Source organism: Peromyscus maniculatus, chromosome 19, assembly GCF_049852395.1.
Source record: "Peromyscus maniculatus bairdii isolate BWxNUB_F1_BW_parent chromosome 19, HU_Pman_BW_mat_3.1, whole genome shotgun sequence".
Taxonomy (NCBI): Eukaryota; Metazoa; Chordata; class Mammalia; order Rodentia; family Cricetidae; genus Peromyscus; species Peromyscus maniculatus.
Window position 1 is genome coordinate 58,267,097 of NC_134870.1, and position 6,000 is coordinate 58,273,096.

A 6,000-nucleotide genomic window follows, 5' to 3' on the forward strand; every position below is an offset into this window, starting at 1 on the left:
AGACTGACCTGAGGGTCCAAGGAGATGCATGGCTTCTGGGCCGCGTGGCAGGCGGCACAGAACAGAACATACATGACAACCGCCAAGTAGTACCAGATGCCCAGGGTAACTTTGGCCAAGGCAAATTTAGGGGGACTGTAGCCTAGAAGGTGTGTGTGTGTGTCCGATGCATTTCTGAACAAACCCAGCCACCGGATAGAGGCAGCCTTCATATCTGGCAACTTGGTCTAACAGTCAGTCCTGGCTGCCTGTCTTTACCACATGAGCTCCAGCAGCTCAGGTAAAGATACCACCTGCATTCTAAGCCCCTGTGAGGCAGGATGGTGCTACCTGCAACAGACAGAGAGCTGGAAGTCCTTAGAAATCATCTAGTCAAACGCCTGATTTTCCCACGGGAAAATTGTGGTGCAGACAAAGAGCCTGAACTCAAAGACAGACTTCCTAAGCTTATCCCTCAAGACTCCCCACTGGTAGTCTCAATGTGGTGAACACTACAGCCCTGGGCTTCGGGCTACCCCACCTGCTTCATTAAGCACCTGCCCTAGGTGAAGCCGTCAAGTAGAAATACCTGAATTTTTTAAAGCAACATGCCTCCCTACTTACTGAGAAAACTCATAGCCTGGAGGTCACTCAAAAAACAATGACACCTTTGAGTTTTGAGGAAGCTGAATTTCTAGATTTGGGCAAAATAAGTTCTTCCCTAGTGTACAGTAGCAGCAGGATGCTGAACTAAACCAGCAGAGGGTGTGCTACATCACCCTATTTTCCCAGCACATCATGGGTTTAATGTGGTAAAAAACAGGCTTTAACCATCTCCCTAGCCTATAAATATCAACAGTTTCCAATGGTTTATGCGCTTAGCTCCCTTCTTCCTAATAAAGAGGTCAAAAGGAAAACTGGCATGTCTAAGAAGCACAGCTCAGCACAATATATTTTTTTTTTCAAAAACTGAAGCCAAGCAGGTTGGAAAATATAATTCTGATGCCACAGCAAAAGAAAAAAATGTCCCAACTTTAAGGATGTGAATCGCTAACTCAATGACTAGTTTTGAAAACTAACAAATGCTATATCTGTTAAGTAAGGGATAATTGTGTTACAGTTCACAGACTCAGAGAGGCTAAGTAACAAGGAAGGCTAAAGGGGAGGCGCATGGTCTCCCTGGAAAAGGGAAACAGATTTTGAGGGGTTTGTAGGTAGACTGGGGAATATGAAAAGTGAGGATGGGAATAGGAGGAAATAGGCAGGGGACGGGAGGGATGGAGGGAGAGAGCACTGGGAGAGATGACTGGAATGGGATGGGGGGCCCTTGGGGGGTAGTGCAGAAACCTAGAGCAATGGAAACTCTCTGGAATCTACAAGAGTGACCCTAGTGAAGTCTCCTAGAAATGGGGGATACAGAGCCCAAAGTAGCCATCTTCTATAACCAGGCAAGGCTCCTAGCTGTAGGACTGGGCCACCCACCAAGCCTCAAAACCTTCAACCTACAATCTGCCCTGCCTGCAAGATGGGCTAGGGTAAGGGTGGCACAGGCCTGTGGGAGTGGCAAACTAATGACTGGTCCAACTTGAGGCCCATGCTGAGAGGGAGCCCATGCCTAACACTGCGTGGATGGCCAGGAACCAGAGGCTGGTCAGCCCAGAAACCCAGGATAGAACCAAATATGACTGGCAAAAAAAAAAAAAAAAAAAAAAAAAAAAAGTCAATAAAGTGATTCCTAATGATATTCTGCCATGCTCATAAATTGGGCCTAGCATAATCATCATCAGAGAGGCTTCTTTCAGTAACGGATAGGAGCAAATGCAGAGACCCACAGCCAAATACTAGGCAGAGTTCAGGGAGTCCAGTGGAAGAGGAGGGCAGAAGGATTTAGGATCCAGAATGGTCGAGGACACCACAAGAACACAGCACACAGAATCAACTAAGCAGGGCTCACAGGGGGTCACAGAGGCTGACGCAACAGTCACAGAGCCTGTATTGGTCTGAGCTAGGTCCTCTGCATGTACGTTATGGTTGTATAGCTTGGTGTTCTTATGGGACTCCCAACAGAGGGAGTAGGGGTGCCTCGGACTCTTTTGCCTGCTCTTGGGACCCTTTTCCTCCTACTGGGTTACTGCATCCAGCCTTGGTATGAGGGTTTGCGCCTAGTGTTATTGTAACTTATTAGGCCATGTTCAGTGGATATCCCTGGGAGGCCTGCTCTTATTTAAAGGCAAACAGGGGAGGAGTAGATCTGGGGGAGGAGGGATGGGAGAAGTGGAGGGAGGGGAAACTGCAGTGGGGACGTAATTATGAGACTTATAGAAAAAAAGAAGAAAATGAATAAATAATTTAAAAAAAAAAAGAAACCTAACAAACATCAGAGACTACTGACTGTCACTGAAACACTGGGAATGTGGGACACAGGCCATCCCATCTTCCTCAGTGTGTGTGACTCTTGCTCTGAGTGTGGAGACCCAACAGTCCACAGCCACAGTGGTCTCACAGCCAGAGGGTGGAGAGCCAGAAAGCAAGAGAGGCTGGAAAACAACTCACTCCCTAGTCTGTAATCTGAACTTCGGGACGCAAGCCTAGACTTCCGAGGAAGTAATTCACCAAATCCTATGTCACTGACCTACATCTTAATGATCAACATTCTGTCCATCCACCTTGGCCTTCCCAGAAGACGCTCAGCAGGACACAAGAGAAAATTAAAGCAGAGTGGGGCAGCTCTTACTACAGATTCTAAAATCCCTTAAACTTCTTGGGCATTTAAGTATGATCCTAGTATGCAATGTCTGGCAGGCATAGGCCTCCAGGTGGATTCCTGCAAAGCTGTTCTTTGTTTCTACAGCTTAAAATGGCAATGCTAAGTACAAAGGACAGGCACCATTGTAACCTCCAACCTCAGGTATGCAGGGCTGTCTTGTGCCAATGAAATCTATGCCTCCCTATCACTCACCCTCCTTAGCCTCCCCCCTTTTTAACCCCCACCTTAGTCCACCAATACAAGAAACATGACCATGGACGTTTACTGTGTCCTGATGGAGGTGAGTACTGACCCTTCAACTATGAGGTCACAGGAACTCCCTTCCTCACCATGACAGTTGCAAAAGGTCTTCTGTCCCCCAACCTCTAGCCTCTTCTGCTGCCTCATGGGCAGTACGGCCTCATCTGAAGTGTTTCAGAGAAAACAAGAAGCCAGGAGGCAGGGATTCCAGTCACATCCTGGCCTCACTCCATCCAAAAGGTCCCCTGGGGAGTTCTCCCAGCTGCAGCGCTGTTGAAGTGTCTCCTCTCCACTCAGCAGAGCAAGACCTATGGAGAGGCTTGTCATCCCAGCTCCACACTGCTTCTCAGGCATTCACCCCCCCCCCCCCCCACACACACACACTTCCAGCCCTTTATCTCTAACCCCACCTTCTCCATCCAAGGGTTTACCTCAGCATTCACAAGCGCTCCCCCGCTCCCTCATAAGTTCTCCCAGGTGCCTGGCCACCTCTAGCTCTCTCCTCTTCCCATTCCAGAACCTCCATTGAGCCATCTGACCATTGGTCCACCCCCCCATCGGTTCCACTCATTTCTCAACCCCTCCAAGTTGGTTCCCCCCCCCCAAGAGGACTCCTCTCTACGTCCCCAGCCACCAGGCCAGTCACATGCCTGCTTGTCTCATTGTTTCCTTCTCTCATTTCAGAAGACTTGAACACTGTGAACTATTTCACCTTTTCTTCAGGGATCCTATCCCTCAGGGCCTGGGGGATATCTCTGCTCACCTTCAGACCCTCTGGGCCAGCTCTCTTGAGCTCCCCTTTAGGGGGTCCTACTCTAGCACCAGCCTTTACACAAAGGAATTGATCTAAATTCAAGCTTCAGTTCGCTTTCATTTTCATACCAGAAACTCCCTTTCAAGGCCTTACCCACTACTATGGTGTGATTATGTTCCCCAGAGTACAGCTATGCTCAGAGTTCCTGTTCCGCTCCACATCTCCGCAGAAAGGTTTCAGCAGCGCCCCATCTCAGCAGGACCAAGAACCAACCAGAATCTGCCTCTTCAAAGCACACAGCCCTCCTGACACAGACCCCACCCACCCACCCTCCCCAAGCAGATCCTCCTTCCTGAGGTCTCCTCTTACAAAGTGGCATGTCAACAAAGAAGTCTTTGGCACCAAAGACTTACCCCCAGCCTCCACCCAACCCAACAAGGGCTGAGTTCTGCCAAATCTGTTTCCTCGATATGCATAAACTCTACCTCCATCTCCACTCCCTCCATCCTAAGCCAAATTAACCACGACTTCGGTTATGTAGGGCTCCCAAAAGCACCCTTAGATTCCCTGCATGCCCCACCCAGCAGCCAATCATGAGAACACTGCTGAAAACTCTTGTGTCACTTCACGTCATCCTTGGTGTGGCCCTGACCTCCTTTGAGGTCTCATTTACCTTGGGCCACCCTCTGGTGCCAGGGCATGGCACCCTGGGCTTCTTGGTACTGAGAATGGATTGCCTTGCTATAGGGGGCTTTGGCATGATACATCAGGGCCACAACTTTGTGGAAACTTCCTGGAGGCAGGGCTGTTTCCAGAATCTTCAGCGAGAGTGAACATACTTCTGTTGAGAGGAACAGAGAGTCAACAGGGGTTCAGTGAGCTCAGCACTCAAACTGGTGCCAGCAAGGCTTGGGGGATGGATACTAGATGGAGAAACTGAGGCAGAATCCCACTCAGGCAAGAACTGTCAATAAGAAAAGAAAAACAGACAACGAGTATCTCTACACCTTCAGCAGGTGCCCAAGTCCCTGTCACACCAAGTAGAAAGATCATAACTACAAATCTAGCCCAGGCCAGCTATAAACCGGGGCTGCTGTCAGTCATGGGCCCTAATGCTGATTTGCCAGGAAACAGAGTAGAAGGAGAGACACAGAAACAACCAAGAGACCAGCGATAACCATGATAACCGTGACACAGCTGAGCACTTTTACCTCCAGGCACAATTGGTATGCCCTCGAATTGCACCTTTTACTCATATGCCCATCTGCTATTCACAAAAAGTTCCTCAATTCACCCAGAAAGTCCAGCTCCCCAAGGGCCCTGAAGCCATCCTTCAGAACGGTACCTGTCTGTCATCAGCTAGAGCTAATGACCATTCACCAAGCAGCAAGTCACCCTCTATGGGACCACATGGAAAGTATGCAATGTATCTAGGCCACTGCAGATTTGGACCCGTGCACAGCCCTCTCTTCCAGCAGCATGTGTCTCTCAGATCCCTTCACACAAGAGCACTGTGCCGTGCCTTAACCAGTCCCATGCATAGCGAGCCCTCACCCAGACAGCTGGGCACCGCCCAGCATAGAACACCAACTCTCTCCCTGCAGGCCCTTCTCTTTCCTACATTTCTCAGCTTCTCACTGAGGCTGCCAGTCCCTTTGGGTCACCCATGTCCCTTCCCGATGCTAGAAAGTTATGACGCTTCTTACAGCATTACCCTGGGCTCACACTGCTAATACACATTCACACCCATTAAAGAAGCCAAAATGGAAATAACACAATGCTGGTGCTTAGCCCCAAAGGACCCAGGTCTAGAATCTAGAAGTGAGAGAGGTCCCCCCAAACAGCCCTGGTCTACTTCTTGTGTTCACAGGTGTGAGAAACAAGAATCGCGAGGGTTGATTGTGACTTGCTCGTCTGGAGAGCACATAAAATATCTGTCCCAAGAGCCCACAGCTAGTTAGCTGCAGTGGAAGGAGAGGAATCCAAATCACAGCTCTCCCCATCACATACCCTCAAGTTTTATATGGCATATAAAAGAAGTCCCATCCCTGGCATGGCTCAGAAATAATTATTCCATGTGTCTTCCTTTCTAGTCACATTCAAACACTTGCCAACAGACATTCACCCAGTTCTGTCTACATACCAGGTCCTTTAAAAACCGAACAAAAGTAACACTGAGCCAGCCAGCCACCTGGTGTTAAGAGGGTGCACAATCCAGATCAAAAAGCAGGACATTTTATCCAAGGTATCATTCAACAAC